Source organism: Globicephala melas, chromosome 2, assembly GCF_963455315.2.
Source record: "Globicephala melas chromosome 2, mGloMel1.2, whole genome shotgun sequence".
In the NCBI taxonomy this organism is placed as follows: domain Eukaryota; kingdom Metazoa; phylum Chordata; class Mammalia; order Artiodactyla; family Delphinidae; genus Globicephala; species Globicephala melas.
Window position 1 is genome coordinate 102,599,900 of NC_083315.2, and position 25,808 is coordinate 102,625,707.

Genomic DNA, 25,808 nt, shown 5'->3' on the forward strand with positions numbered 1-25,808 from the left:
CAGCATGCTATTGGCACAAAACCAGACATATAGATCAATGGATCAGAATAAAGAGCCGAGAAATAAACCTACACACCTACAGTCAATCTTTGACAAGGAGGCAACTGAGAAAAGACAGTCTCTGCAGCAAGTGGTGTTGGGAAAACTGGACAGCCGCATGTAAATCACTGAAGTTAGAACACTCCCTCATACCATACACAAAAATAAACTCAAAATGACTTAAAGACTTAAATATAAGACATGACATCATAAGACTACTGGAGGAGAACACAGGCAAAACATTCTCTGAAATGGGGACTTCCCTGGTGGTCCAGTGGTAAAGAATCCACCTTACAATGCAGGGGACACGGGTTTGAAAAAAAAAAATGGTTAATGTATACATAACCATATTCATATCAAAATGAAAAAAATTGTCATAAGTATTATAGCTCTTGTTTCTGCAAACGACCACATGATTGTAGGTGGTATTTATAACTACCATTTCCATTACCCATTCCATAATCTATTTGCTCATAGTAAGTACCTTCACTCACTGCTCTACTTGACTTCCTAAAAAACAAGTTTCTTATTCAGGAGCAATGCTATGTGGAAAACCATAAAGATGAATAAGGAATTCTGCAAGTCCACCACTGTGGTTTTGGCAGAAATTTGCAAGGCATTGAAGGCAAATCCAGGGGTCTATTTAAGTGGAAATAATCTTGCCAATACACAGGGAAAATCGATATATTGTATTCTGGGAAATATCATTAAGAATGATGCCTGATTTCACATCAGAAGTCACCAAGTGAAAACATTTTTAAAGTGTTAAAACAAATAAATAAAACTTTGAAACTGGCTTCTTATGAACATGAAAGTATATTTTAAAATTGTCTTTGTTAAAAATCACGGCTAGTAGGGGGGAAAGTCAAGGCACAGAATGGTAAACTGTATTTGCAATGCATATTTCTGATAAAGACTCAAATGCAATATATATTAAAAGCTCATATAAATCAGTAAGAAAAGAGTAAGAATGGCAAAACCTTGGAGATCCAATTCAGACATATTATATCCAATAGCTAATAAATATACAAAATTATCATTATTCATCAGGAAATATTATCATTATTATTCATTAGGGAAATGAAAATAAAACCTCATCTGTGTCCTTTTAGCATCCTGAGTGAATCAGTATGGCTAGGAGAATAGGACCTAAGAAGAGAGGGAAAAATAATGACTGTCTCCAGGAAAATAAGTGCTTAAGTAAATTTCTTAGAAGCTCCCATCATTGAACTGATGTGGAGAAAACAACAAGCAGTAACAGAACACAGACCTGGACATTGAAGGAAAGGAAGGTTTTACTAGAAAAAAGAAAGTTGGTCCTTATTGGGCTTACTATATGTCAGGCACTGTAGTATGCATCTCAGATTCATTATCTAATTCAAATATCATAAACCCTATGAGATAGATTTTATTGCTCCAATTTTTTTAATTTTTCAGAAATAAGAAAGAACTTTCCTAACTGTGAATATCATCTCTAACTTTTATTGCCAGCCAGAGTGTAGCATTTATGGGGCTCCTAAAGAGCAAAGTTTGAACTATGCAGAAGCACTTGGCCCCAGCACAGGGTGGCTGGATGTCTCAGTGATGGTGACATTACTGGTTTAAACAGGAACCTAAAGGGAACTAGGAAAGAAGATGCCAAACCTGGGCACAAATTGCCCCAGGATCAATAGATGAGGAAATCATCCGCTAATCAGTTAACAGTGCTGAATGCTTTAGCAAGTTCCTTATGCAATAGTGTGCTGGGAAGAATAAGGGGCCTCAGGGAAAGATATTATTCCTTAAATGCTCCAAGCATGTTTCTATATCAAGACCTGTGCTCCTTGCCTTTGTCCTCTCTATTGTGATGTTATGCCACCAAATATCTACATGGTGCACCTCTGAATTCCTTTATGTCTTTACTCAAATGTCACCCCTTTGGGAATCTTTTATCTTTTATCTCTTTAATCTTTCTATTTTCCTTCCTTGAGAATCAGGCTCTAGCACACTGCATGCAGCAAGAAAGAGAGCTGAAGCACTGCCACCTGGTGTCCTGCTCAAATATTTTGTGATGCCTACACTGGCCTCGCTGCTGCCCTCTAGTGACATTGGGTAAAATTGTGGTGAAGCCTAGTCACAATAGAAGCTGCCATTGCTGAACCAGTCAGTAAACTTCCCAATGCAGAAATCAGGAGAGAGAGGATTCAGGGAACTGGCTGTTTTTTTCTTTTGCTAGCCAGATGAGAAAGTGATTGATTTCAAATGACATATACAACACATGAGATGATTTTGCCTGTAGAGTTATAAGCTACCTTGGAAAGAAAGCTCAGAATTGTTGTGCAAGTTTGGGGTTTCTTGTCTGGTAAGTATAACTGTGTCTACTGCTCTGTCCTTTCTTGTAGTATAGCAATATCCTGAGAAGTGGGAGCAAGAGTCAATAATGGGAAAAAATAAACAATTGTAGCAAATACTGGGTGGTACACTCATTTCATATTATAATATGCCCACCCAATCTCTCAATATGACACCTTAATGAATTGACTTCTCATTAACAGTAAGAACATGATAGACCATGGATACTTATGATAACACATGAAATCTGCCAGGTAGCCTGCTACATATATCTCAGAAAAATATTGAAATTTATCTTGGGCTAGATTCCTCTGCAATTTCAGATTCTGTCTCCCAACACCTCCCCCCCCGCCCCCCCCCCGCCCCCCCCCCCCCCCCCCCCGCCAGATTCTGCATATTGCCTGCAGCTGGTTGACTGCCTAAGCTAGGGAAGGTATTGTGTTGGGTGATTTGAATGTGTGTTCTCACTTAATTCTTACTGGAACCCTTCAAGGTTGGGTCCATCCTACTTTAGGGAGACAGTGCAGCAACGTGCTTGAGACCAAAGACTTGGGTTGTATTTCTAGATCTACCACTCGGTAGCTGAGTGATCTTCGGAAAATGACTTAATAATTTTTATGCTTCCATTTCCTCATATCTACCATGTGGATATTGACAAAATCTACCATCCAGGGTTCTTATGAGAAGTGAATGAGATGATGAATGCCAGTGCTGAGCCCAGCACCCCCAGAAAGATACTGGCTACTTGCAGAAAAGGGAATTGAACATGAGAGAGGTTCGATACCTTGTCTGGTGTTACAGAATAAGTGTCGGAGTGGAGCCCTCTCTCCATACCCTGTCTAGAGCAGATGCCTTCCCTCACCCCAAGAGCAACTCTCTAGCTCAATACAATATTGTATTTTTTAAGTGCTTATCACTATCTATAATTATCTTTTTAAAAAAATCCATTTATTCAATTCTTCCTCCTCCTACCGCACTGTAGGCCTTTTATATCCTTTCACTACAGAATCCTCTATGAGTGAACAATACTTACTGCAGGAGGCTCAATTTATATGTGTGTGTGTGTGTATATATAAAATAAATGTACAAAAGATAAAATTATTTCTAGAGTCCATGCTATTCAAACACTGACATAAAAGCTTAAGCTGGACTAATCTTTGTGTTGTTTATCTAGAACTGTCAATATGTATATCCTGCAAGTCACTTCATCTGAGATTTAATTTATGCAATATATCTAGCGATCAATTGGCTTCTCCTCTATTTCAGGTAAGGTGGGTTGCTGAAGATTACAGGATTCTACCTTACTAGTTGCATGAATGTCAAGGCTGTTGGAGGTATTCCTGTCTTATTCTGGACACACACCTTCCAATATCCGGGTGAATTTTTCAATGGATCAGTATTTTCATCAGAAATACGCTTCACAGCAAGTAGGCTTTATGATGGTGTGGTCATACTCACACTATCCTATTCATCAAGTGGTCTGATCTGGAGGAAAAAAAAAAGAAACTTTACTTGTACTAGTTTCTGTTTGTTTTGCAGTCCATTCCTAACCTCAGCCTTTGCATGTCTAAATTGGGAGACATTAATGAGCTTTTTCAGGATTTCCTTTATTAACCACAGTGGCATCTCTTTTCTTGGGAAGGAAAGTCAGAGGTTAGCCATTGAGATATCTTCCAATCCTGTTCCACTTTCCAGAACACTATTTGAGTGTGTGGAAGGTACTGTTCCCTGAGTTTAGTACCTTCCCCATGCTCTTTCCTTTATTTATTTCAGTTGTTCACTGGAAAGAAGGTTATATAGTCAATTTACACTGCCAATTTTCCAGAAGTACATTTAGATTCTGAACAATCTTAATTACTGCTATCTTGTACTGTTAAATTTCCCCTGGATGTCTTTTTTTTTTTCCAGCTGTTTTTTAAGCTTACAGGGAACAGAGAGTATTGCTTTCATAATTTTCAGATCGCTTAAGGATATTCTGGGCACAAGATGACTGTTTAAACTAATATGCGTATGTTCAATCAAACTAGCATTATTCCTGGACTGTGACACAGGCAAGATAGAACATAATTCTTATTTACTTTTAAACAACGCTATTTGAGGTAAAATTGACATTCCACAAAATTCATCCATTTTGAATGTACAGTTCAGTGATTTTTGGTAAATTAGCTGACTTATGAAACCATTACAATAATCCAGGTTTAAACACTTTTATCACCACAAAAAGCTCCTTCATGCTCAATTATAGTTAATCCCTGTTCCGATACCTGGCCACAGGCAACCAGTGATCTACTTTATATCTCCATAGGTTCCTTTTCTGAACCTTTCATGTAAATGGAGTCATTCAGTACATTTAAGTTGTTCCATTTTTTGGCTAGTAGAAAGAAACCCAAAAAGCAGACTCCTGTTATTTTTAGAACATATCTTCTCTACCATTTAAAACATTTACTGAGTATCACAAATGTAAGTGGCGTGGCAGATTCCAAACACCATGGACTCCTTACCAGATAGATATGTGTTCTAGTTATTACCAGGTGTTTGACCTGGAGTGAATTCCTCAATCTCTTTCAGCTTTAGTTTTCCTGTTGGTAAATTGGGAATGATAGTAATTCTATTGTGTGATTTCTGTATTCGAACAATGTACATAAAGCAATAGATAATTTAGCACATGGTATGTGTGCACATTTATAATATGAGGATTTCGTTAAAAGTTCATATAAAAGATTCCTAACCGAAGTGTTTTTCCTGCCACAAACTGCCATCCCAATCTCTCTCAAGTTGAGTAATTGCAGTGCACAATGAGGCAGCCCACTTCTGAATGGTTGTCAGCTTTCTTTGTGCTGTGGACTCATGGGGGATGTCCTCACTGTTTGTGAAGCTGGTCTCAAGAAAGCAGTGTTTGAGCCCTCCTTTTGAGTGACAGGAAACTGAGTCTAGGTCAGAAATTGTTGGTGTGTTTCTAGGACTTGTATGGGGTCTTGTCTCTGATTGGCTGGGCAACCAGATGCAGAATCCTATTTTCTGAAGAAGAATATTCCTCTGCTGAGGATACTTGGGCAGGATAAATGGAGAGGAATCCTTTGCCAGCTCCATTGTTAATCCTGTGACTTCATCTTGGCCTTAAGTCCAGGGGCTGCTGAAGACATTCTGAACAGTATGTGGCAGTGATGGAGAAGGAGGGGGATGTAGTCACGTAACTCTAGGTTCTATCTGGGAACGTGTGAAGACAATGAATACTCTGTAGAGAGATCAGTGTATGTCTGACCCTGTCTTTGTGAACAGAAATGAGCAGCATATTGAGTGTGGAACAGATTTCTCCATCTCTGCATGTTCAGGAAGGAGGGAGCACCAATTTCAGCTGCAGTTTCCCTTCCAGCTCTTTTTATGCTTTACACTGGTATAGATGGGAAGCTGGAAAAAGCCCTAAGGACCTGTTTTAATGACTTTAAATGAGGATGAAAGGAGGAAGGATAAGTAAGAATCACTTTGAATACTAAGGAGGGCTACAGCTGCATGTACATCAAGGATCCCAGGCTGAAGACTCAGCCACATCTCTCTGTGCCTGCACACAGGGCCCTTCAGCCTCTGCAGCCCATGCCCAAGCCTGTGCCTGGTGCTGCTCTGGTACCAGCATTGAGAAAGAGCCATGTGTGAGGTGGAAAAGGCAAATTCAATGAATTACAGTGTTTGCTATAACCAGGAGGAAATGCAATGATAGATAAACAAGAGTTCCAGTCACTGTAGCTCTGTCAACTAACAGGACTGTCATTACACATCACTCACCTCCATTCCCACCAGTATATTGGACATATCATTGAATCAGATTCCTAGCCTCCTCTTTTGCCATGATTCCAAGTGAACTAGATAGTTACTCAAACCTTTCTAAAATAATCTGATTAAAGTAGGGTAATATTCACCACTCGTTGCTATATCCTACTTCATTGAAGGCATGTTCTTCAACACAAAAAGAAAGAACAAAGAAGAGAAATGGGAAAAGCAAATAATTTTTTATTGATTTCTCCTAGGTCTTCACAAAAAACTTTCTTAAAGATTTTGAAGTGAATATACCTTCTTTTCCGTAAGGGAGTTAACATCCGAGTGCCCTATAAGCTCACTCTCATGTGGCTCATTTCCAAGAGTATTAGAGTGTATTATGTGTTGACTATTCATGCTCTCTCACCCTTACTATGCTAATCTTTAGCTGGAGTATATTTTCTATACTTGGCCTCACTGTGGACTTTGGACATGGCAATGTGACCAGCTTTGACCAATGGAATGTGAGTGGATAGGAAGTATGTTCTATCATAGCTAAAACTAAATATATTCACATGGCACGTCTTCTTTTGTTTCTTCCCTGCACTTACCAGGTAGTGGTTGTCCTTTCAGCTTTTATCCATAATGTGAAGAAGACGCAAGGTCCAGAATGGAAAGATAACTCATAGTAGCAGAACGGAATCGTCCTGTATCCAGGAGCAGAGCCTCAGAGTGCTGGGACTGCAGTTGACCCACAGCTAACATACCATGGACAACTCAGTAAACTTTGTTCTTCTGAGCCACTGACATTGTGAGGTTGTTTGTACTGAGCATTGCCCTACTCAAAGTTGACTGATATATGAAGTCATATCAATTCTGTCTTCTAAATATTTCTCAGATTCAACCACCTTTTTTTTTTTTTTTTTTTTTTTTTTGCGGTATGCGGGCCTCTCACTGTTGTGGACTCTCTCGTTGGGGAGCACAGGCTCCAGACGCGCAGGCTCAGCGGCCATGGCTCACGGGCCCGGCCGCTCCGCGGCATCTGCCTGGACCGGGGCACAAACCCGTGTCCCCTGCATCAGCAGGCGGACTCTCAACCACTGCGCCACCAGGGAAGCCCCAACCACCTCTTTTTACTTGCCTTGTTACTATCCTGGTCCAGGTGCTCATAACCTCTCACTGAGTTGGTTGGAATAACTTCTTAAATGTATCCGCTATCCATGAGCTCTTACTTCCCAAATCTATCCCTGAAGTTATCATTCTAAAATACACATCAGATTAGATTGCTGTTCTATTTCAGGACCTGCTATGGCTCCCCATGACCCAAAAGTAAAAGCCAAGGTTTATGTGGCCATCTACAGTATTACTTCCAGTAAGTGTTCATCTTCCTCCCCAGTATTACACCAAGATTTCTGAATATCAGCCATATCAAATGAACTCACTCTGATATTTTCTTCTTATAAATATTATTTCTTTCTCAAGTTTGCAAAATCCTATTCAATCTTCAGGACCCAGTAAATGTCACATTTACTTTTAAAAAGATTTTCCAGGTTACATAAATTATATTTATTTGCCCTCTCCCTCTTTTAGTGTTCTGTACACAGTTTTGCAATAGCACATATCTACTATGCTAAGAATATTTTTTGGTTTTAACGCTTCACTTGTGCAAATTCCTCAAGGATAGGGGCCCATACATATTATTCTTTAATCCCAGCTGTTATTATTGTCCCTGACTTACAAGAACCATTCAGTAGACCTGCCTACAGCTTGACCACAGTTTACTTTTGACAAGTGCACTGATTAATGACAGCTGGTTTGTGAAGCTGGTTTATATGAGTGGGCTGGAAACCTTCCACTACGGGAACACTTGAAGATACTTCTACTTCATTATATCCCTCAAGCCAACACATGGCTATGTTTCCCACTCTTACACCTGGTTCTTACTTAAACCATCATCCCAGGAGGACAATGTGTCCCCATCTAAGCATATGTATCAACACAGCCATACAGAAGTTTGTCTCCATATAGTCGTGGTTTTTAACATCAATTGTAAATGAAATGGTGCGTGAAAATTCTGTATGTTTTTATAACGTATCATTTCTATACTTTACGATATCTCCTTTGACTTTCTTTGTTCTTAGTACAGCTTACCCAGGACCTTTTGATGAGTCATGGTAGATGACCATTAAGACAACTCGTATCATTAAATGAATCTTCCTCAACTTTCTGCTTTCCACATGAAACATTCCTGCTTTTACACATATAATTCACTTTCCCTCCCCTAATAATAAAAAAGATCTCTCTCTTCCTTTTAAATAGTGTGCCTCTGTCCAAACGCTTCACCCACTCCATTCACTTTGACTTCTCTGGCACCTCAGCCCACTGATCGTCCAAACTCTATGGTCTGGTTCTTCAGGACTTTCTTGCTACTGATTTCTTCCCATCATTTAAAGTATTCAAGCATGCTCCTCTGAAAAAATATTTAATATTCCTCCAAACTCATACATGCCTCTCCTGTAACCAATCTATTTTTTCTCAGAAATACCAATGATCTCTTTATTATTAAATCCCAAAGATATTTTTTACCTCCTTCATCTAGACAAGTGTTTCTCAAATTCTAATGTGCGAAGGATTCTTATTAAAATGCAGATTCTGACTCAGGAAGTCTGGGTAGGGCCTGAGCTTCTGCATTCAGAATAGCTCCCCGGTGATGCAGATGCTACTCACCTGCAGACCACATTCAGAGCAGCCACTTTCTGTAGTGCTTGCCACTCCTTTCGGAGACTTTTGTGTTCCTGGCAGGAAGGAGGTGAGGAAGGTTCACAAAAATTGTGAACTGCTCTTTCCTTCTCTATCTGACCAATAGAGGGGGCTGTTGTGTAAACTGGAAATGGTTTTTCTATATAAGATCAGAATAATCGCACAAAAACCTTCCTTCCCTACAGTTTAAAGAGATATTCTGACACCACTTTTTGCACAATGACACGTAAAGCATCTCAGACGCCCGAGGCAGGCAGTCTTGTTAAGACAGCCTCTCTCCCAACACACCTTACAACGTCCATCAGAAGAAGAAATCTAAATCCTGTGTCATTCCTTCTCAACCTCACAGCAACCTGGGTTCAAGTCCACCAGTCATCAGACTTTTGTTTGTGGAGAATCTCCCAGAAAGGAGCTCACTGCCTCCTCACTGCTCCACCATGACCTTGGTGTTCACCTTGATGCTTGAGGTGCTCCTGTTCCTGAGTGAGTACTGTTCCATTTTACTCTCTTGTCTACACATGGAACTTTGCTTTGGACTGACTTTGAATAGAGACTTTTTGTTCTGGCTGAGTTCATTGATTCAGCATTGATGTTTCAGGAGGAGCCGGAGCCCAGTCGGTGACCCAGCCTGACGGCCACATCACTGTCTCTGAAGGAGCCCGTCTGGAGCTGAGGTGCAACTACTCATCTTCTTCTTCGCCCTCTCTCTTCTGGTACGTGCAGTACCCCTATCAAGGACTCCAGCTTCTCCTGAAGTACACATCTGGAAACAGCCTTGTCTCAGGTATCAAAGGTTTTGAGGCTGAATTTAGAAGGAGTGAGAAGTCCTTCCACCTGAGGAAAACATCAGCCCATTGGAAAGACTCGGCCAAGTACTTCTGTGCTCTGAGTGACACAGTGACTAAGACTACAGTGGGAGCTGAACACAAATCTCCTGAGACTTAGTAGCTTAAAAGACTCAGGGTCTCAGCCTATGTTATTTTCAGGATGTTGGCATGTTCTGTGAAGGCAAACAGTACAGAGAATACAGAATCCTGAAAGTGTTTGGTTCTCATGGGCATCTTAGATTTCTTTTCTCTTTCTTTATTCTTTTGTAAACGAAAGACTATTGGTTTCTTAATTTCAGTGCTCTCAGTGGTCTTGAGGCTGGTGGGTGGTTTCTTGTCAGTGTCACTTGACAGGCTGTGCCTATACTGTACTGTTTTCTTCAGAGTAAGTTTTTATGTCATAAAAAGAAAACCCAATCTTAATATTCTTTTCCAAAATATAGTTGACAATTCCAAGGTATTTGTTCTCACTTACTTAGTTTCGTTCAAACAAATGGGATTCTGGTTGGAATCACATTGGAAACTGACATTTTAGGATATTATGTTTTCCTACCTAAGAATATTATATGCCTCTTCATTTATTCAGGTCTTGTTTTAGTCCTTTAAAAGTAAATTTTGCTTGCTTGTTTCCAGAAAAGTTGGAAAAAATGAAATGAATCATTGAATAAGTGGAGAGTTGATGTCTAGTATTCTGTGTCTGTTCCTCTCTCTGAACAGGGAAGAGAACCCACAGAAAGTGGAGCAGCATCCCCAGTCCACAAGTGCCAGGAGGGAGCGGTTTCTATTTTTAACACAGTCACACACGCAGCAAGAGTGAGAGTTCCAACCATTAAGAAGAACATATCTCTGTGCAGGTCATAGGCTCAGACTCCACCTTGTGCTCTGTAATCATGGGGACCCCGCCCACGTTCAGTCTGTTCACAACCCCACAGAAGGAGGCACTCACTTTCACACAAAATGATGTTTCTGAGAATTCATACCTGAGGTTTTTCTGTTTCCTTCTTTCTGCACACTTCGTTAGGCAATATAAAAATATTTTACGAATGATGCTTGTACACAAAGAGCTTACTACCTAACAGTCATAGGAATATCTCTCTCATTAGACTTAAGCTTTATGAAGATATCAATTTTTTTTTTTACCAATAAGCATTCACTGAACAATGGTTGAAATAATGAATGGCTGATAATATTTATACCCATATATACAGGCAAATTTATAGCCAATGGTTAGAATTTGTATGGAAACTAATTTCAGCTCCCTATAAGGAAAAATGAACAATTAGAGGCTTTTCGAAACAAAACAGACTGCTCTGAGGTGTAAAATACTCCTCACTACAGGAACTAGTCAAAGAAAAGTGGAATGTCCATTTTCCAGTGCTTTGCAGAAACGATTACAAAACAATATGATTTTGCACCAAACTAAGAATTTTAAGTTTTAAATGAGGGAAAATACCGTGAAAGAACTGAACAACCAAAAAGCTTGTAAAATTCACCACAGATTAAAAAAAAAAATCACTTCCAAATTCATGGAAATTGGATTTTGAATTTTTACTTGACGCATGTGTAGGAATTTAAGTGAGGGCAATGGTAGGAGAACACATTCCAAGCAGGGTAAACTTATTAAGAGCAAAGATCAAGAAACAATAAGCAAGAAGAGTTTAGGAAATTAAAAGTTTTTAATACTACTGAAAGGGACAATTTTTATTGGATGGTACTTTGAGATAATATGAAATGTTCGCTTGAGGCAGTAGTTCATCCAAGAGGGCCACGCATAGCTCAGAACTGGGTTTCTTTCCAGATAAAAATACAACATGTCATGAGATTACCTGTCTTTAGCATAAGCAACATTAAGGAATATCTTGAAATTGTTTTTTAGAATGAGCTATTAATCTAAATTTAAACTGGTAGATAATATCAAAGATTTACTTTTACAAGCACACTTCTAAATGTATAGAAAAACTGGATTTCCATAATGATTGATTCAATGAATAAATAAATTTCGTTTTCCCTGAGCAATTCTACCACCAACTAATTGCCATATTGCAAGAAAGGAAAAATCTAAACACTTTCCCAATGTGTTGCAATTTTATGATCACTTTACAGCATGAGTTTTGTTTAGACGTAGGGGGAGACTAATAGCTTCTCTGTGTTCATTAACCTCCCGTAAAGGACAAACTTTTAAATCAAATAATACAGACCAAACAAATAAAAATAACTACATTCTGCTTTGCTTTGTACTTTGTTCTCTTCCTCATCTGGCTGCAAAAACCCTTGCATGATTTTCACTGAAAATAACTCCTGAATACATGTGAGATTTTGCCCTCCTCAGTACTTGTACTGGTAGAGTTTAGATATGTTCCCATCTACTTCCCTGCTCTTCAGGGTACTGAGTTGCCATAAGGATAAGCCAGGCAGATAGTCCTTCAACATTAAGGCTAATTTCTAACTTACCCCCACTGTGCCTTTTATCATCACAAACATGTTTGTTGTCTAATTTGGCTCACTCTTAGAAGAGCATGGTTTGGTGTACTTAAAAAGGATATTCCTTCAGGCAGCAATATACTAAATTTTTAGGGGTCTTATAGCTCCATTTTTCTATTAAATGGTGCAGGGTTGAGAATCAAGTAAGCACATAAAAAAAAAACAGCAACACCGTAGTAAAACTAAAATTGTTATTCCACCGTTTGGTGATTTAGTTTATATCCACATCGTTCAGAAAGAGAAAGGCTTTCTTCAAAAGTAGGAACTGAGAAGAATGAGGAAGAGAAATCTATCTTATCGAGTAAAAGACTTTCTGTAATACTCAGTGATGGATGAAGTGAGAGATGTGGAAACTTCCAGTCAAAGTTTGTACATTTTACTTTCATCAAATGTCTATGATCCATCCCAGAAAAGCAACCCATAGATTTAGAATAGCCCCACTCACCATCGTTTCATCAAGGAAAAGTTTTCCTGGTGCTGAATGTTGGGTAATGCTATATACTATATACAACTGAATGTTGGGTAATGCTATATTTGGGGTCTTGAATGGTGGAAGAGACCAAGAACAATTTAAGAGAAAGGGAGGGTAAATAAGAATAGAGCATGGACAGAGAAGATTTGTCCAAAAGGGACTATGCAAGATTTGCTTTAATGTATCATTAACATTAAAATTTGAGTTATTAGAATAGGTTCACAGACTCTCAAAACTAGAAACCATTCTAGAAAAGAGGGTAAGCACAAAGATGCAAGCCATGAACACATCTGCTTTGCAGACAGATTCATATAAGTGGATATCTGTGGTTTTCGTGGGTTTTTTTTCTGCACAGTAGAGCTGCCATATCATTGTGAGCTGTGGAAGTTAATCACTGGACCATTTTAGGGAACATCATTCATACCTTAGCCTAAAATATAGAGAAAGACAATGCAGAGATATGAAGAAAGACAGATCTGAGAGCATCATCAGAGCCTACATATCCAGCTCTGCCTGGAACGGCAAAAGTCAAAATACTCTCATTGGGAACAAGCCAGCATGAGTTGAGATTCTGTCATTTACAACAAATAGATCCATAATTAATACAGAAGAAGGTGGGGGGGAGCCTTTTGGTTTTGTACTATTTTATGAGCTGAATTTACAGTACTTAGAAGCATTTTTCAGTCAAAATAACTAGAGTTATGTAGATACAGATCATCCCTGGTCTACCTTCATTATAGTAAATATGAACCAGGTTAATCCTATGTATGTTTTATGAATTTCTGATTGGAAGAAATTAGAAAAATACTGAAAACATCCACAACTCTGCCACATAGACACTCATTATTTTTACTTATTTCTATCTTTTTCACAATTTTGCACATTGTTACATCATAGAGACAATTTTACGTCCTTTTTATTAACACTCACTTTTGTCATTAAAAATACCTTGTATTCATACTTTGAATTGATTATTCTACTATTCTACACCATAGATATATCACACTTAACTTTATAATTTTCCTGTTTGGGGATATCTTGATTATTTATTTCCAGTTTTTCATCATTTTAAATAGCATTATGGTATATGCCTTTAAATAAAAATTTGAATTTGAATTTCTCATCATTTTATTAGAACAGCATCCTAGAACTGGAATTAGTGGTTCAGTGGGTAAAAACAGGTTATAGTCTTTTTGCTCCTTGTGTCTCGGGAATGGGGAGTTAGTGTTTAGTGCGGACAGAGTTTCAGTTTAGGAAGGTGAAAAATTCCGCAGATGGATGATGGTGGGAGCTGCACAACGATGTGAATGTACTTAGTGCCACTGAACTGTACAGTTAAATACGGTTAAAATAGTATGTTTTATATTATGTGACTTCTACCACAATAAAATAACATTTCCAAAAAGTATTCTAAATGTATCATCTCTACTCCCTAACACTTTTCTTACTTGAACCCACTACAGTCAGATTTTCATCCCTACCATTCCGTTGAAATCACTCTTGCTGAGGTCACCAGTGAGTTTTAAATTTTATTTATTTATTTGTTTATGTTTTTATTTATGGCTGTGTTGGGTCTTCGTTTCTGTGCGAGGGCTTTCTCTAGTTGCAGCAAGTGGGGGTCACTCTTCATCACGGTGCACGGGCCTCTCACTATCGCGGCCTCTCTTGTTGCGGAGCACAGGCTCCAGATGCGCAGGCTCAGTAGTTGTGGCTCACGGGCCTAGTTGTTCTGCGGCATGTGGGATCCTCCCAGACCAGGGCTCGAACCTGTGTCCCCTGCATTGGCAGGCGGATTCTCTACCACTGCGCCACCAGGGAAGCCCACCCGTGAGTTTTATATCAACAAATCCAATGATGCATTACCATTCCTTATCTTATTGAGTATCTCCAAAGACTGTGGCATTATGGCTACTCTCTCCCTGAAACACCATCTTTGCCTGGATCCTGGAACTCCACATTCTCCTGGTTTGCCTTCTTCCTTGCAAACCGCTCCTGCTCAGTCTCCTTTTCCTACATCTTCCTCCTCTTGCTGGTGTCTACATGTTGTGTTTTCTCAGAGCTCAGTCCTCAAACATTTATTCTCTTCAAATGATCTTGGAGGGGTTCAGCACATGCCACCCCAAAACAGGCCACTAGTATAAAAGCACTTAAGCCTAGCCACTTTGGGTCTTCATTTTTCTATGAGGACCCCTATGTACATGTAAAAATTATTAAATAAAATCTCTATGCTTTTCTCCTGTTAACCTGTTGTATGTCAACTTACTTCTCAGGTCCAGATGGAGAACCTAAGAGGGAACAGGTAAAGCTTTAGCTCCCCTACAATCTCATCTAGGGATATGGCTTTAATTACTATTTATACATTGATGACACAAATTTACATTTTCATCCCAACCTTCTCTATTGAAAGCCAGGCTCATATATACTGTAATCTATGTCACATCTACACTGGATATCTAATTGGCATCTAACATATCCTTAACATAAGGCCTGATTTCCCCCCATAAGTTCTTCCTTCACTCTTTTCCATCTCAAAAAAAAAAATGGCAATATAATTCACCTTACCAGAAATCTAGGGACTCCTCCTTAATTCTTCTGTTTCTCCCATACCCCACATTGTCAAACAAACCTGCCACGTAAGATTTATTTTTTTCTCATAAAAAGTTTGACTTTGTTTTTCAATTCAAACAATGATGTTACAAGATGGGTTTCAGTGACCACCAATTCATTTCTGAATTCTAAGATGACAGATAGATAGATAGATAGATAGATAGATAGATAGATAAGATCAAGGAATCTTGTCTCGCAGTTGCTGCCTAGTTAAAACACCTCCCTGTCTTGCAATATTTCTTGCCTAGCTGTTCAGGACTTTCCCTCAGAAGCCAGGAGCCAATGAATTGCTTACTTCTTTGGTACCCTGGAGATTTTAGACTCTGGAGCAATGTATCATAGTAAGATTCAGAATGGTGGAGGTTTTTTTAAGGGAAAGTTAAGAGTGGAAAGTGAAATGGGAAAGAGGAAGCCTGACATCTGGATCTCAAGCATGTTCTAAAGCAGTTTTAGGGAAAAAAAATTCTAATACACAAAGCCATGCACACACACACACGCACACACACACACACGACAGATTCCATTAGAATTATCTATGCCTGCATAAACCTTGGCAAACCTTCATATAATTTCAAGAATATAGGAATCCCAGTTTAAAGGCTACTGGTCTAAAATGGGACAGGGAATTCCCTGCAGTCCAGTGGTTAGGACTCTGCACTTCCACTGTAGTGGGCATGGGTTCAGTTCCTGGTCAGGGAAATAGATCCCACATGCCTTGCAGCACAGCCAAAATTACAATACAATACAATACAATACAATACAATACAATACAAATAAAGAAAAAATACAATACAATACAAATAAAGAAAAAAAATTTTTTAAGTAAAATAAAATGGGACACTCTCACTAACACACTTGTAACAATATACTTTCTGAGAACTCATTCCTCCCCACTGATCTGAGACAGTATCTTTTAACATATACTAAATTTCCATATACAATTAGGCTTAATTATTGATTTGCTATTCCATTTAATTGACCCATCTGCTTAGTCTTAACTTGTACTTAAGAATGTTCTTGGGGCTTCCCTGGTGGCGCAGTGGTTGAGAGTCCGCCTGCCGATGCAGGGGACACGGGTTCGTGCCCCGGTCCGGGAAAATCCCACATGCAGCAGAGTGGCTAGGCCCGTGAGCCAGGGCCACTGAGCCTGCGTGTTCGGAGCCCGCGTGTCCGGAGCCTGTGCTCCACAACGGGAGAGGCCACAACAGTGAGAGGCCCGTGTACAGCAAAAAAAAAAAAAAAAAAAAAAATGTTCTTTCCTTTCTCTTTCTTTTTACTTTCATACAACAGACAATGTGCTCTTTTCTTCCACATTTCTTTTAACTGTTTTTTATTTTTGCATATGAATGATATAAAAGCTGCTTTTAAATTGTTGTTTACCTGTCTTCTGATAGTGGCTTTTCTGCTTTTAGGTTTTCTGATATATCATTATTTCATCTGCAAATATGCAGATGGTATTTTACCTGTTTCTTTCCAATTATTATGCTTCTAATTGTTTTTTCTCTTGGCCGACTGCATTATGTAGTAGCTCCAACACAATGCTAAATAGTGGTAAAGGTAGTGGACATCTTTGTCTTTCTCCTAACTTTAGTGAGAAAGCTTCTAGCATTTCCCCAGAAGTAGGTGCTGCTCTGAGGTTGTGGCATATGCATTTTTGTATGTTAAGGAATTTGCTATTAATTACTTTTCTCAGTGTTTTTTTTAACATGAATGTATACTGTATTTTGTCACAGGCCTTTTCTGCATCAATGGAAATGATCATATGACTTTTCTTGTTAGCTCTAATGCCAGTGATGAAGCTACTCACTTTTTTTTTAAACATCTTTATTGTAGTATAATTGCTTTACAATGGTGTGTTACTTTCTGCTGTGTAACAGTGTGAATCAGCTATATGTATACATATAACCCCATATCCCCTCCCTCTTGAGTCTCCCTCCCACCCTCCTTTTCCCACCCTTCTAGGTAGTCACAAAGCACCGAGCTGATCTCCCTGTGCTATGCAGCTGCTTCCCACTAGCTATCTATTTTACATTTGGGTGGTCACAAAGCACCGAGCTGATCTCCCTGTGCTATGCAGCTGCTTCCCACTAGCTATCTATTTTACATTTGGTAGTGTATATACGTCAGTGTTACTCTCTCACTTTGTCCCAGCCCTTTCCCCTCCCCGTATCCTCAAGTCCATTCTCTACATCTGTGTCTTTATTCCTCTCCTGCCCCTAGGTTCATCAGAACCATTTATTTTAGATTCCATAGATATGTGTTAGCATACGGTATTTGTTTTTCTCTTTCTGACTTGCTTCACTCTGTATGACAGACTCTAGGTCCATCCACCTCACTACAAATAACTCAATTTCATTTCTTTTTATGGCTGAGTAATATTCCATTGAATATATGTGCCACATCTTCTTTATCCATTCATCTGTCGATGGACACTTAGGTTTCTTCCATGTCCTGCCTATTGTAAATAGTGCTGCAATGAACATTGTGGTACACGACTCTTTTTTTTTATGAAAATGAACATTTATACTTGTTACAATGTTTAAATGTAAACTTACAGAACACCAGCTTCCATTCACATACACTGAGCTGCTAAATATGTTTGTTGAACTTGTCTTTTCTAGTTTTCTATATTACTTTAAATATGATTCTAAGTTTAGAAATCAAATATTTGGGTGTATTTGAATTAACATTGCATGACTCTTTTTGAATTATGGTTTTCACAGGTATATGCCCAGTAGAGGGATTGCTGGGTCATATGGTAGTTCTATTTTTAGTTTTTTAAGGAACGTCCATACTGTTCTCCACAGTGGCTGTATCAATTTACATTCCCACCAACAGTGCAAGAGGGTTCCCTTTTCTCCACACCCTCTCCGCCATTTATTGTTTGTAGATTTCTTGATGATGGCCATTCTGACTGGTGTGAGGTGATACCTCATTGTAGTTTTGATTTGCATTTCTCTAACGATAAATGATGTTGAGCATCTTTTCATGTGTTTGTTGGCAATCTGTATATCTTCTTTGGAGAAATGTCTATAATAGCAGATTCTATTTTGTACATTTTATTAAACATCCCCACAGGGTTAAGTTGAATAAACTTGACGTAGCAGACACAGCATTTATTGCTGGCTGCCTATTATTACTTGAGAAAATCACTTATCACCTTTAACTAGATACATTCTTGCTGGTTCTGACCTGGAATGTTGAAATCACCATCTGTGTGACAGGAGAGAGAAAATTCCATGCAAATGTAAAACTCTCTTGTAAATGTTACTTCTTCCAAACAATTGTAACCATTCCTTCTATTTTTCCCAAACTAAAATTCCCTTCTTTGGGAATACTCCTGCTAAGTATCCTCATTAGGAGAGAAAAAATCTTAAGACATCTAGAAATTCTGCTAACATTTTTGTGGTTCCAGATTTGATATGATTTGGCAATGCTCTTATTCAGAAAAAGAGCAATCATGTTCCCAGGAAAGTGTATCAATTGACAAATAGCCAGACCCCCCAGTGGCCACCCCAAGTCTGCTGTTTACTCCTCAAGCAGAAATGAGAGGGTTGGGAAAGACATAGCACAGTTCACCTTGGACCCTACATCTCCAAGAGGGATTTAATTCCCAGCTGAGGTACAATGACACTGTGCTTCAGGAAAATGCTAGAAAAAGCAGTCTCCCTACTTCATGTAATTTCATACATGAGGAAGACTAATACCCAAAATTAACATCAAAGAAGATCACAGCTCTTTACTCACCACAGACTCTCAGCCACTTACCTCAGGCCCACAGGAAGAAATAAAGGAAGGGAAGGATGGGGATAGATTGCCAGGGCCAGGCCTTTAGCTAGGGAATGCAGCTGAGAAAATGTGGTTAAGTGGTAGCACCTAGAATCAGCAGGGTAAGGACTGAATGCAAAGACTAGAAGAGAACTTTCCTCCTTAACCTCTCCTCTTCTTTGGTCCCTAATCCTTCCTGTAATATAGAAGATCGCAAAACAGGGTTTCGTATACCTAATATGTAAAATATAAGAAATTATCAGAGTTTGCACAGAAGCCCAGACCTAAATATAAGAAACACTTAGATTTTTGCAAGTGTACTACCATTTTCAGAGTTAGCCAGATACGAGGTTGCTCTCTCACATCTGAGAACATATGAAAAGAAAGATACTGTATTTCCCTCCTTTATACTTATATAGAGAACTTAGAAAAGGCCTAACTCTTTTAGCTAATTTATAATTGTTCAGAGTGAGAAATACAACAAAGCCATAGGAGACCCTAACCAGTTAAGGGAAAGAATCAGGTCTTCTCTCAACTTTTTATTTATGCCCCTCAGAACATAGTACAGAGAGTCATACAGGCAAAGCACATGCATTGATCCCTTATAGGTGAGGGGAGTGAGGAAGGGAGTTCCAGGCACTAAGGATATTAAGACAGTCATCACTAGAGAACATTCTGACACTATGTTTTGTTTCCTTTCTTTTTTGTTCACTCTTCACCTCTCTGTATGTTCTATCTTCCTTTAATTTAACATAAGGAATTCCTTTTTATTAAGGGAAATGGAAACAAAATTCAATTTAAAAGTTCAGACCACATGGGGGCAGTGCTTCACTGACAGAAGTGACTGGCTGGAAACTAGAACTATGTGAATGGAAGCAGCAGGAGTGAGTATATTCAATGATGCATTTTGCGACAAGCGAGATTTTGATTGGTTGTGAAAACACAGTGAAGATCACTGGGGCTTCCAAACCAAAAGAAGCAGAAAAATCTAGAACAACGAACTAGAACAATTGAACATGGTCCGTTTCAGGCCTCCAAACTGAATCCTCGGAGACTCCAGGAAGAAGCAGGAATGGAGCCTCACCTGCAAGCTTCACTGATGCTCCTGTGTGTGCAGCTAAGCTGTGAGTGGGGAGGACAAGGCGGGGCGGGGGGAAGGGTCAAGCCAGGGAAATGGGGCAACTTTGGTAAGGATATTTAGGGGGGATCTCGGGGACAATCCAGAGTTTATATTAAGGAATTTTGTAAAACAAATAGGAAAAGTTCTTTATTTAAAAAAAAAAAGTTTCTTTCTTTCTTTTTTTTTTTTTTTTGGCGAGGTATACAGTTTATTAAAGAACTCACATCCAATGCAGTGTCTCTCCAAAGATAATTTGCAAGCACCTTGCCTCAGAACCACTTGAGCACTTGGCAAAATCTGTAGATACCCAGGCCTGACTCTAGAAAAGGTGGTGCAGAGTCTCTGAGAATGAAATTTGGAAATCTGCATTTTTTGTAAGTGCCCCAAGTGATTCTACTGTGCACTTATAGATAAAGGAGCCCCGATTGGAGGAGTGTGGAAAAGCCAAATAATTACAAAAATAAGCTGAAATGCTTTTGAAAAAACTTCAGTGAGACAGAAGAAACGAAAACACCAAGAAGAAAACAGATTACAGAAATCTGAATAACCTAAGTGACTTTTAAAACACTTTCTATTAACTGGTAACATTTACACAGACAAGTACATACATTATGAGTATACACACAGCTCAATGAATTTTTTTTTAAAGTTTCTTATGTATGAAACTCTTTTCACTCCTCCTGAGCAGGGTCAAATGGACAACCACTGGTGGAAAAGAAAGTCAAGGAAGGCGAGAGCTTCACACTGAACTGCAGTTACACAGACAGAGCTGTTGATTTCTTCCAGTGGTTTACGCAGGATCCCAGGGAAGGCCTCCACTCCCTGATACAATTGTTTTCAAGTGAGAAAGAGAAGATCAGTGGAAGATTCACAGCCAGGCTTAACAAAAATGACCAGCAATTTTCCCTGCACGTGAAGGATTCCCAGCTCAACGACACAACCACCTTCTTATGTGCAACAAGTGCACAGTGCTGCTCAAACACCTGCGTCCCGCACCTAAACCCTGCTAAGCCTGCACCTCCTGCCTGAAGGGCTCCAGGGCGCTGACTTTGCACTCTGAGCAAAGGGAAATAGGAGGAGCTTTGTATAACAGTGTCAAATATTCCATTTGAATACCATGTGCAGAGGGATAGTGTTTTCAAACACCATCTAATATATTTTGTTTCTCTGTGTGAAGTCCTAACTCTGTTCAAAAACCTGAGGCTTAATATCAGAAAGAAGAGAGCACTAAAGAAGGCAGGAAACAGTAAAATTCTTGCCTTTGAGTTCCTTTGTAGACTTTTACAAATATATCAAGAATACAAAATCTTAAAAGCCGTAACCATCAAATTCAGTAGTGAAAGAAAATGTACATTGACATTCTGAAAAGACTGGGGTAGAAGACCAAGTACCAAAACCTGAGGGAAAATGGTAAAAAGTTTAGAAAAGGACAGAGTGAAAGGAGAACACAGTATGATGGCAAATCTGTCTCCTCCTTAGAAGAGGATAAAATTTCAACCAGCTGTCTGGAGACGAGTCAAAGGGGTGACTTTTAAAAGTGCCTAGCAGCGGTCTCTATCCTTTTTGGCGCCAAGTACTGGTTTCAAGGAGGACAATTTTTCCATGGGGTGGGGGGCGGAACAGTTCAGGCAGTAACGTGAGAGATGGGGGGCAGCAGATGAAGCTTTGCTCGGTCGCCCACCACTCACCTGCTGTGTGGCCTGGTTCCTAACAGGCCACGAACCAGTACTGGTCTGTGGCCCTGGCGTTGGTGACCCCTGGCCTAGCATCTTGCTCTTTTCTACGGTCTGCTGGGGTGGGAGGAGGGAGAGTCACATTTAGGAGTGACCATGAACTGAAGGGGCAGCAAGTGAAGGCACACACTGTTTGGATCACCGTCTCACATCCTTGCTCCCCAGGGAGTGTCCACTATGAGGAAGCATCGAGTGACCACATGGCAAGATGATCCAACCAGGGGATGTCACCAGCCTCTGTCTTCGTCCACTTCACTGCTTGAACAACAGACCCGTAGACAGATTAGCCAAGCTGACAGCATGGAGGTTCTCCGTGAGCCCAGAAGCACGGGTTTTCTCTCACCAAGTCGGACCTAACTACTTCTGCTGTCAAATATCCAACCTGTCAGCCACAGATACAACAGGGAGCCTTCAATGTGGAATCACCCCTCAAGAAGACCAACCAGCCACTTGCTGGCAAGTTGATTACATTGGACACTTCCATCCTGGAGGTGGCAGAAATCTTTTCCTATTGGGTTAATACATGTTCTGGGTATGAGTTTGGCTTCCCTTCCATACTGCCACACATAGCGGCATAACCTGAGGGCTCAGAGTGCCTGATTGATCATTATGATTAATCAAGGGATTTCACATCCCTTTGCATCAACAGACCCAAGTTATAGCAAAGAGTTGGGACAACAGGCATGTGACCATTGAGTATGCTGATCTACTACATACAGCATTATCCACAAACCACTAGCCTAATAGAACATTGGAATGACCACTGAAAGGGTCAGCTAAAGCACCAGCTTAGAGGTAGTGCTCTGAGAGGCTGGAGAACTATTCTTCAGGATGGTGCTGTGTTCCTGTTAGATAAAATGCATGGACCTGGGAACCAAGGAGTGGAAGTAGGGCTATCTCCCCATCAACTCCCAGTTTCAGTGACTCACTTGGATATTGTGTGTCTCCTGTTCTCATAATTCTAGGTTCTTCTGGACTAGAGGTCCTGTTTCCTTTTGAAGAGAAAGGAGAGGGTATTTCTATTAGGGAAACAGAGAAGTTTTCACGAAACCAAACTTTACATGTACCACCTGGTCATTTGGAGATACTCACGTCCGAAGGCCAGAAGGCCAAGAAAGGAGTTACTACACTGGCAGGGGCAATCTATCTTGATTATCATGAGGATTTAGGGCTACTGCTGCCTATTGGGAGCCGGAAAAATAGGACTAAAACTCAGGGGATTCACCGGGATGACTTTTAGCACTTTCATGACCATAATTACTGTAAACAGGCAATTGTAGCAACTATGGCCTGATAAGGGGAGAATAACCAGGGGCTCAGGCCCCTCAGGGATGAAGGTCTAGGTTACCTCCCTGGGACAGAAGTCTAGATATAGAAGTATTAGTCAAAGGTGAAAGAGAATCAAGAATGAGTGATATAAGAGGTAGATGGAAGATAATAAATATGAATTATGGCTGTGGAATCAACTATAGCAATTATAACTTGTCCCACTGATCCTTCTATTGATTTTTTTTTTTAAAGAACTAGTGTTCTGAGTAAATTTAACATAGAGCACAAGTGGATCTCAGCAGTGAAAGGTATGGGCTGTACAGATGCTGCTGGTGTTCTGCTCACATACCCTGACAGTCACCTCTACACCCTGAAAATCCCAGCAACTCTGAGGACTATTTTCTGACCATGAGAGCATGTGGCCAGTGTTCAGGACAAGTCAGATGTGCCAGAGAATTGATGTCCCCAAAGCATCCCTCAAGCCATGATGGGTAATGAGTTTATGAATTACTCCAGCTCCTTTATGCCTCATTTGGGGTAACTCCAATGGGTATGCTATACCATCTCCCAGAATTACCCAGCTGGATTAAGCTCCAATTGCCCATAGTAGTAACGGCTTGATGACAACACCCTGTCTTGGCCTCCTTCCCTTCTCTGATTCACTTCCTACTAATGTTTCCTAGAATCACCTGCATATAAACTAATTATACACAAGTCCTTGTATTAGAGATGACTTTTTGGGAATCCAAAACCAAGATACAGGAATTCAAATCATGGGGCAAAGATGGAGATGATCTAGAAGAAATTCTGGTTGCTCCTTCTTCCATTGCTATCAAACTGAATTTAGGGGCACAGAGATTTTAGCAGCCTCGTTCAGGGCTGGTCCCAACTCTTACAATTGCCTGCGCATCTCTCTCAGTGAGAAGACTCAGCCACCCACGTCTGTTACAAGAGAACCTGTGCTGTCAGACAGTACCCAGTATGTAGCAGAACCCCATTCTTACTCTTGGCTTGGGGACTGCAACCCTGTTACTTCCTCTGGAAACACAAACTTCTGGTGAATCACAGTAGGTCTTTTTTTCCTTGTTCACAATATTTTTTCAAAATGGAATGAGAGTGATGGGAGCAACTCTTAATATGACTTGTTTGAAGCAATTCGGTGCTGATGAGAACTCCTGCAATAGTTATTTCAGAACTTCTTAAAAAAAATAGGTCTCTTTTTTGTGTGTGTCCGTGGAAAATATAAGCACAATTAGACACTACATGATCTGCTTCCACTTACTCTGAGTTTAGTCCATGCTCTTTTCAGGCACAAACATATATCTTTTTTCTCATTCTTTATTTTGAGAAGTTGTAAAACTATTAAAAACCTGAATACATTAATATAACAGCTGTATTCTTATCACCCATAATTGTTTATATTATACTTGCTTTGTCATTTTTATTTTTTTTAATGCAAAGAAAAATTATAGAGTTTGCCACTGTTGCAAATAAAACTCTGCCACTTCTGTCCACTATTCCAGGTCCCCATTCTTCTCTCCAAGATTAGGTCTTAGCAGAATAAATTTGCCAGCTCCCTCTTCTTTCTATTTTCAGCCTACAAGTTAAAAAAACTCAGAAAACGGTTTTCACTTTCATCTGAAATTACAACCAATAGCCTAGTTCCTGAAGCGAGACCAAAAAGTATTGGGAAAACTTTCGTCAGTGAGACAGTCACCCATCACCTGTCATACCATTTCCTGCTCTGAAGCTCGAGGGCCGCGGAGCACAGAGGGGAACCCAGATCAGAGCAGAAAACTTCTCAGCCTGCAGGGGACAGCTGTAAGCATGATATTTGTTAGCTTGCTGCGGGCAGTCCTGGTCTCCACCTGTCTGGGTGAGGAAGGTTTAGGTCTTTCTTTATAATGTTATCTAATGGGGCTGTGAAACGAGAGAAGATGAATAGCAGAGTAAATGCATTGCCTCAGAGAGCCCAGGTGAAAGCTGATATGTTCTGCTGAGGTTTGGATCAGGCAGAAGAAAGGTGGGTGGGGATGGGAACCAGTTTGGGCTGGTCTGCCTGCTTTCTCTCTCGTGTGACACCCAGTGTGGTCCTTTCTCTCCTCTTTCCCACAGGATCCAGTGTGGCCCAAATGGTCACTCAACCTCAACCAGAAGTGTCTGTGCAAGAGCCAGACACAGTGACCCTGGACTGTACGTATAGCACTAGTGAGAGTAATTATTATTTGCTGTGGTACAAACAGCCTCCCAGCGGGGAGATGATTTTCATTATTGGCCAAGAAGCTTATAAGCAACAGAATGCAACCAACAGTCGCTACTCTGTGAACTTCCAGAAAGAAGCCAAATCCTTCCGTCTCAGGATCTCAGACTCCCAGCTGGAGGATGCTGCAAAGTATTTCTGCGCTTACAGTGGTCCACAGTGAGACGAGCAGCAGAGAGAGGCTTACAGAAACCTCAAACCTCAGCATCTGTGCAGAGGTCGGGGGAAGTGGTCGGGGTAAGAGGAATATAGAAAGTCATTGACTTCTCCTTGGAATAAAACCTCCTCCTATCTGAATATAAGAGACACAGAGAGATGAATGTCTATGACTTGTAGTCCTTAAATTAACAGTAAAAATGACACGTGTAGTGCTTTCCAGTTTTACAAGTTG

At 40.0% G+C, this 25,808-nt stretch overlaps 1 protein-coding gene and 1 long non-coding RNA gene across 2 annotated transcripts in view; one reads left to right on the forward strand and one right to left on the reverse strand.

Annotated features, from left to right (window-relative positions):
- The window catches only part of LOC138842557 (uncharacterized), a 178,253-nt gene extending 174,435 nt beyond the window's left edge, over nt 1-3,818 (reverse strand). Inside the window, exon 1 of the long non-coding RNA XR_011377252.1 lies at nt 3,733-3,818. This is a non-coding gene — a long non-coding RNA (uncharacterized lncRNA). The remainder of the gene's footprint in view (nt 1-3,732) is intronic.
- LOC115852091 (T cell receptor alpha chain MC.7.G5-like) overlaps nt 1-25,808 on the forward strand; it is a 358,045-nt gene that overhangs the window by 65,654 nt on the left and 266,583 nt on the right. The gene's annotated exons all lie outside the window — the stretch shown is intronic.